This window comes from Nannospalax galili, unplaced genomic scaffold (genome assembly GCF_000622305.1).
Source record: "Nannospalax galili isolate Female #2095 unplaced genomic scaffold, S.galili_v1.0 scaffold186, whole genome shotgun sequence".
NCBI classification, from domain to species: Eukaryota; Metazoa; Chordata; class Mammalia; order Rodentia; family Spalacidae; genus Nannospalax; species Nannospalax galili.
Window position 1 is genome coordinate 8,383,451 of NW_008358774.1, and position 7,650 is coordinate 8,391,100.

A 7,650-nucleotide genomic window follows, 5' to 3' on the forward strand; every position below is an offset into this window, starting at 1 on the left:
CTCAGTACCCCAGAAGGTGGAGATTGAAGGGGTCAACCAGCATCGCTATAATTGATTCCTGCTTGTTCTTCATTCCTTTTCATTACACTTAAGAAAAGTGACTGTGATGGATTTATGATATGAATTTAGAGATAAGAAGGATTTGTTCTTTACTTTGGAAAAGTAATACCAAATAAACCACGGACAGCAAGATAGCTTTGCTTGTCTGAAATACGTTTGAGGATATTAACCAAAGAAAAATAACAATACCTTTTACCCTGTCCCTGTTTGAAAATATTAAAAGAATGAAATGGAAACAATAAAAGAATAGTCCAAAGAATGACTAAAAATGACCCCTAAGCAACAAGTAGGTTAAGGCATCATTCCAGCTCCTTCCACAATTGCCCTGTGACATGTACAAAGAGGTTCACTGCAAAAGTAGGGGTTTTTTTCTCTAGGATCTATGATCTCTTCAGCCATGTGTGTTTGACTATGTTTACAGTACTACATATGAGTTCTCTCCATTGAGTGGTCTTTAATTCCAGTTAAACAGCTGTTGATTAGCTCCAAGATAAAAGTGCCACTGCTGCATCAATATCGATAGTTTGCTGAGTCAGTCTGTGTTGTTTATTAGGCTTTACAGATGGGTAGGACCATTGATTGCTTTTTTTCCCTCGGCAGCTTGTATAGTATCCTCTGAAACCATGAGAGCTGGTCTTCATGGAGAAGGCTTCCAAGTCAGTCAGCTCCACTGCTTCAAGTCCTGTGTCTGAAATGTTGCTTGACTTCAGCAATAGGGTCTTTCCGTCAAGTTCTTGGGGGAAATCAGGGGATATGGCAATAGCCTGTGTTATTTTGGGAGTCTCTTAGACTACCCTGACCAACAACTCAAAGGAAGGTTTCTCCTGCCAAGCACTGTGATTGTTACATAGCCTTCGGGTACATACATGTTCTCGAATACTTATTGTATGTGTATTTTTCAGTAGGACTTTGAGCTAATACATTTCCCTCTGGTTTTTCATACCATCTAAGCATTATTTCTCTCCTCTCACTCCCCTATATAACCCTCCCTACTCCATCTCCCCCATCACTGGGGCCTTTTCCACCTCTTGATGCCTGCCTTCCACATAGCATTCAAAACACCAGCCATTCTGAACTTTTCTCCCAAAACTTCTGTGATTTTGTCCATGCTGTTCTCTCTAAAAGGGAAAAAAAAGCTTCTACTCGATCCTGTCCTCTCCACCTCCCTGCATAAAGCTGTTAGTATTTGAGCTCCTAGTTTAAAAGCCACTTCTTCCAGAGCATCTTCTTCTGAATCAATTTGTCAAAGGGCAGTGATGTTAGAAATAGTTCTTGGACTATTCCACATTACTTTTCTGGGACACACAATTTCAGGACTGATTTAGACTCTGGGATGATATGAAAAATACTTGGCAGCCCACAAAGCACAGTGACTGTGTTAGTTCCTTTTTGTTGCTGTGATAAAACACATGACCAAAAGTGACTTAGAGAAGACGGAGTTTATTCTGGCTTGAGGTTCTAAAAAATAACAGCTCATTATAGTGGGGTGGCGTGGCAGCAAGCAGCAGGCATGTGAGAGGAGCAGAAAGCTAAGACACCACATCATCAGCCACAAATGTGAAGCAGAGTTAGCTGGAAGTGGGGTGAGGTTATAAGCTCCCAAAGCCCAACCCACTGATGTTCTTCCTTCAGCAATGCTACACTTCCTAAGGGTTCCACAGTCTTCCCAAACAGCACCAACTGGGGACCAAGTGTTCAGCTACAAGTGCCCATAGGGGACATTTCTCATTTAAACCACCACAATGACCAACCAATCAAAATGGACACATGATCAATTAGTACAATACCGTAATCAATCAAAATAGACTCCAGTTGTCAATCTCTGATGTATTGTCAATCACAGCTGCCTCCGTGTTGTGTTGTATTTTCCCTTGTCCTTCTTCTGGGCTAGAATATACTATCTGATATTTATTGAGCACTTCTTTTGTGATGTGTAGCATTCTAAATACTTTTCTTACATTATCTAATTACCTTTCAAGGTAATCCTATCTTAGGGAGCATTATTTTCACTTTGTATATGACTAACACAGAGTTGTTAACCAACTTGTACAATGTCAAATACCAGTATGTGTACTAAAATCTAGAGCTCGGCACTACATCTAAAAGGTTATGTTTAAGGTGCCAGGTACCAGACTGGCAGTTTGGCTTTCACACTTCACTGTGATCTCCAGGGAGACAAACTAGGTACATAATAGGCTGCCAGTAACACTTGGATAATCAATGAGATCACACTAATTCAGTTTAGGATCAAGAAAAGGAGCAAGAGACTGTTGTCATTCTAACCTAGGGCTCTGAAGTTGTCTTTGAAAGAAATTTTTCATTACAGAGCTTGGGAAGTAGTAGGAATTTAGGTATATGTCACTGATGTGCATATACCTAAAATGCCCCAGTTACAGAATTTGCTTTTCTGTTCCAAGCATTTTTATCCAAAGTGATAAAAATGAAATTGGCATGTGCTCTTGGCCAGAGAAAAATTATGCCAGAAAGGTTAGAATCAGCAGAATGCCAATAGGCTCCATATTTCATGGAATTAATTGCTTAGAAAAATATTTACAAAATGCCAGTTAGTAAAAACAGTTGGAGCCTATAGCCTTAATATGGAAACCAGTTGTGTGGCACAGGCCCACCACACAAGAGCAAGACACTCGAGCTTTTTACCACAGCATCAGGTCAGTTTCTTCTCTAAGGTTGGAGCACTCTGATTGTTATAATCCCCAGGTGCTAAGGACTTTGCCTGTAGCTTTGGAGCATGTCTTCAAGTAGTTGTGCATGCAGTATAATTAACAGTTGATATGTGCTTTTCTGTCACATCTAAAACTACTCCAGGTGCATTTAGCCCTACTAGATAACTTTCAAAATGCTTCAAGGTGCTATGCATCCTCTCAGAAGAGAAAAGTAATCACCAATCTTACCCGGCTGTGAACTCTGTGAGTTTCAATAATGACTAGCCTGGCAAGATATGCCCACTGGTGCAATAGTGGTATGAATGTTATGGTAATAGCCAACAAATTTCTGCTTGGATTTGAGGCCCATTTCATAGGATGGAACCCATCCCTGCACCATTAACAGGACCAAGAACCCATGGCTAACAGTTATAGGCTGGAGGGAAGAACTTGCTCTTACTATTCTACTAAATAGACATAGTATCAAACCAACTCCTAGTATCAAACTCATAGATTAGAGGATCTCTCAGCCCTCATCAAAGAAGTTTCTTTCTGCAGTAGGTGTCTATTAACACAGAAATCCAAAACTGGTCCAGGTGCAGAGAATAAAAGCCTGGGAAATGTTCAGCACTAAAAGGATCGTCTATATCACATGGCTCCACCAAAGGCTCGTGGAGTATCTTAGAAGAAGGAACAGAAAAATTGCAAGAGCTGGAGATGGTAGATGAATCCAATGAAAGAGCAATTTTGTCTGGATGCAACAGGGTAGTTGCATATATGAAACCACAGCAGTTGCATAAGACCTGCACAAGTCTATGCCAGGCAAAATCTCAACCTGGAGTGGGAAGGTGGGCACAAAACCCCAGGCCTAGCCAAGGAACTATTGGCAATTGATAGCTGTTGGGAGAGGGAGAGTCAGTTTTCTTTTATTGGCATGATGACAGATATATTGATTAGGCTCGATAGGATGGACCTACACCCAAGATATTTGGGGAGCACAAATTGTACTCCATAAATGTTTTAAAAGTAGAGGACAAAGGGCTGGGCATGGTGGCACATGCCTTTAATCCTAGCACTTGGGAGGCAGAGGCAGACAGATCTCTGTGAGTTTGAGGGCAGCCTGGTCTCCATAGTGAATCCAGGCCAGCTGGGGCTACAGGAAGACCCTGTCTCAAAAAGACCAAAAAAAAAAAAAAAAAAAAAAGTAGAGGACATGCACAGAACTTGGAGGAATGGAGCTGGAAATGACCTGGAAGTCACCTCCCTGAAGGCTAGCTCTCATAGTTTTGGAGAATGCTATGCAAGCTGTTAAGGGAGAACATCAGTCGAAAGTCCAACCCCTGTTTCAAGGCCTGATAATCATAACAATAACCAACACAGCAAACTATTGGGGCAGTAGAGGCATTTTTATCTTGGGGTAATCAATAGTTACCTAATTGGACCTAAAGTCCACTCAGTGGGAAGGAACTCATGTGTGGTACTGTAAGCATAGCCAAAGACACATGGCTGGAGAGATCATAGATCTTAAGGAAAACCCCAAGTCTGTCACATTCCTAGACAAATGCAATTTCTTATTATGTGCTAAATATGTATCCTTATATTTACAGACAAGTATGCCAGTCACCACTCATCAAAGAAGCTTCTTTTGCAACAGAGACTATTACAGAGTTCCACAGCTGGTTACACACAGAAATTAAGTGTCTGTGAAATACCCAACCCTAAGTGACACAACTACAATGAAACCTCTACACCTAAGACTCATGGAACATAGTAGAGAGGGGTAGACAGACTAATGCATCTCTCAACTCTCATCACCTAAGCTCCCTCATGCAACAAAGGGCAATGAATTCAGGGCTCAGGAACCGTTAAAGAAGAATGGGCAGCCTGAAACCACCTGATGGGCATGTACCTTCAGTCCTAATAAGTACATGACTACAGAACACCTAAAATGGGATTCTTACCATGGAGACATATCCATGATCTCCCCCAGGTATATCTCTATAGCAGAGAGAAAGGGCGGAAACACTTCACCTTAACCCAGGTCTCTCAAGGGCCAAGAGAAGTCCTGCCACCATCCTTGTCATAACAGGCATTGCAGGTTCTGATGCCTTGGGTGCTGCCACCCTAGCCAGGGGTAGTGAAAATTTTAGGCTTCTAAGCTGTCAGATAGACAGACATCTGACATCTATAGGACTCCATTGGGCAGTTGGAGAGACAGGTTAGCTCCCTAGCTAAAATGGTGCTACAGAATAGAAGGGAGATAGACCTACTGTTCCTAAAGGAAGATGGCTCATACATGGCCTTAGGTGAGGTTTTCTGTCTTTATGCCAATTATTCAGGTGTAATTGAGTTTTACTGGGCCTCTGGTAATACTCCTAGCCTTTACGATGGGTCCATGACTCCTAAATTGCTTAACTGGATAGATCAAGAGGCGCCCAAATGCCATCAAAATTAGGGTTCTAAAGACCCAATATGAGCTTTGAAATCAAAACAAGTCAAAGATTTGACTTATGTCCCAGAGCCAGTGGGGAATGTAATACCCCAAGTGCTTCCATTTTATGTAAGTTTAACTGGTCAATCATCTGGTCATAAGACCATCCCTAGGAAGGCGAGTTATGCTAAATAGATGTACAGAATACCTAGTGCATTAATGAGATAGTGAATTTTTCCTGCCTAGAATCCCACCTACTGGCACAGAACCTCCTAGCTACAACCATGTAGTCTGTGAGTTGCCTGCTTCCCTTTTTTCTTCATGCTTTTCTTACCAAACATGCTTTCTTTAAGGTTTTGGGATGCCCCTAGCATCTTGCATTTCTTTACTTTTTCTCTAAAGCTTCCTTCTCCCAGCCATGTGGCTACCAGTCAGCCACGTGTCTGACCTCCCACACAGGCTTTAAACCTGCATGGCCTCATGTCTCTCTTTCTTCCTTTCTACCATTCACCTCCTCAAGGCAGCCACCAAGATTACCAGCTCACCTGCCTTGAGGATTTCTTTTTCTTTACAATTCTAATAAAATTGTAAAAGCTAAGAAGAAGAAGAAGAAGAAGAAGAAGAAGAAGAAGAAGAAGAAGAAGAAGAAGAAGAAGAAGAAGAGGAGGAGGAGGAGGAGGAGGAGGAGGAATATAGCACCTCATCCACCCATGACTCACGGATCATTGCAGAGGAAGGGGCAGAAAGATTGTAAGACCCAGGGGAGGAGGTACATGACCATATGCAAAGAGAGTCTTACAGGCTCCTGAGGCCTTGATCATACACAGCATGCACAAGGTATATGCAAACCCAAGTAGACAAAAACCCTATGAAATGGGCAGGAGAGAACTGTGGAAATGGGCAGCCACCGTGCATTCATGCACAAGTGCACACATCTACACTAACAAATATACACCATGCAAACAACACAACCCACACACATCATCATCCAACATGATGAAAAGACAGGGAACACTATGTAAGTAATACAGTGACCATAGGGAAAGGCTACAAGTTTTCAGTCTGATTCTAAATATACATTTTCATTACAGCTCAGTAGTTGACTATTTCAGTCAGTAAATTTTTTCATAGAGCAAAGATTAACTAAAACTTGGGCCATTTGAATTTCTATAGATTTTCTACTATTGTTCTACATTTTAAAAAATACATGTGATTACCTAGTAAATTAGCAAAACTAAAACTGGTTGGAAGGATGGTCAATAGAATCACAAACATTTGCTTCTCTGCCTTTTGGCTAAGATCAAGTACAGAATCACAAACAAGCCAGTCATGATGGCATATGGCTGTAATCTCAGTACTTGAGAGGCTGAGACGGGGGCCTAAAGTTCAAGACCTACCTGGGCTACATAGTGAGACCCTGTCTCAATTCACCTTTCCATAAAATGAGAGAGAATCACAAATACCACTATTGCTCTCTGTGGATTTTCTATTTTAAATACTATCCAGAGTCCCCATCTAAAGATGTTCTTACACTTTGGTATTTGGCTATCTCTTCCTAAATTACCATCCTATTTCATATATGTATTTATCACAGAGATGCCTTTTTTAAAGCAATTATAATGAAAAGCATATATGCATTCAAAGAGCATGCAACTCAAATTTCACTGAGCTAGGAGGCAGCTGACATTGACAAACCACTCAGTTCTTGCTTTTTTTAATTTACAAGGCCATTAGGTAAGTTCAGTGGAACTACAGTCTACACATGCAGTGGGACACATTTGAAGACCTTTATAATTTGTGAATAATTAGACTCTTCCAAAGAAATATTTCATAATTATTAGAAATGTGACTCCCTAAATTCTGTTTTATTATATTACTCATTATGAGTGAAATTTGATCAGTTTATCATTGTCAATAGGTTTTCCTGAGAGAACAATCTTTATGGAAAATAATATCACAGACTTCTATTGGTAACTTTGTTCTATTATCAAAATATCAGATGAATTGGAATTTCTAACTTATCAACTGAAGAGAGATGTAATCACAAAATTTTGTACAAAATACAATTATATAACTTTTGCCAATATCAAAACATGAGATGGAGAGAAGAGGTTAAAATAAAAGAAAAGCCAGATCATAAAAAATCTAAAATAAGGGGCTGGAGATATGGCTCAGAGGTTAAGAGCACTGACTGCTCTTGCAGAGGACCCAGGTTCAAATCCCAGCATCCACATGGTGGCTAACCACCTAATTCCAGCTCCAAGGGATCTGATGTCCTCTTCTGACCTCTACAGGCATTGCATGACATAGGTGCACTTACATACATTTGGCAAGTCCCCAAAACATTATTTTCTGTATTCTTCATGTTTTTGACTACTTTTCCTTTTACAAACAGATATAAATTCCAACATTTAAAAAGCTCATACATAACACATTTAAAAGTTTACTAACATGAAAATATAATTTCCTTTGGGAGTTTAGCATGACTTTCTTGGA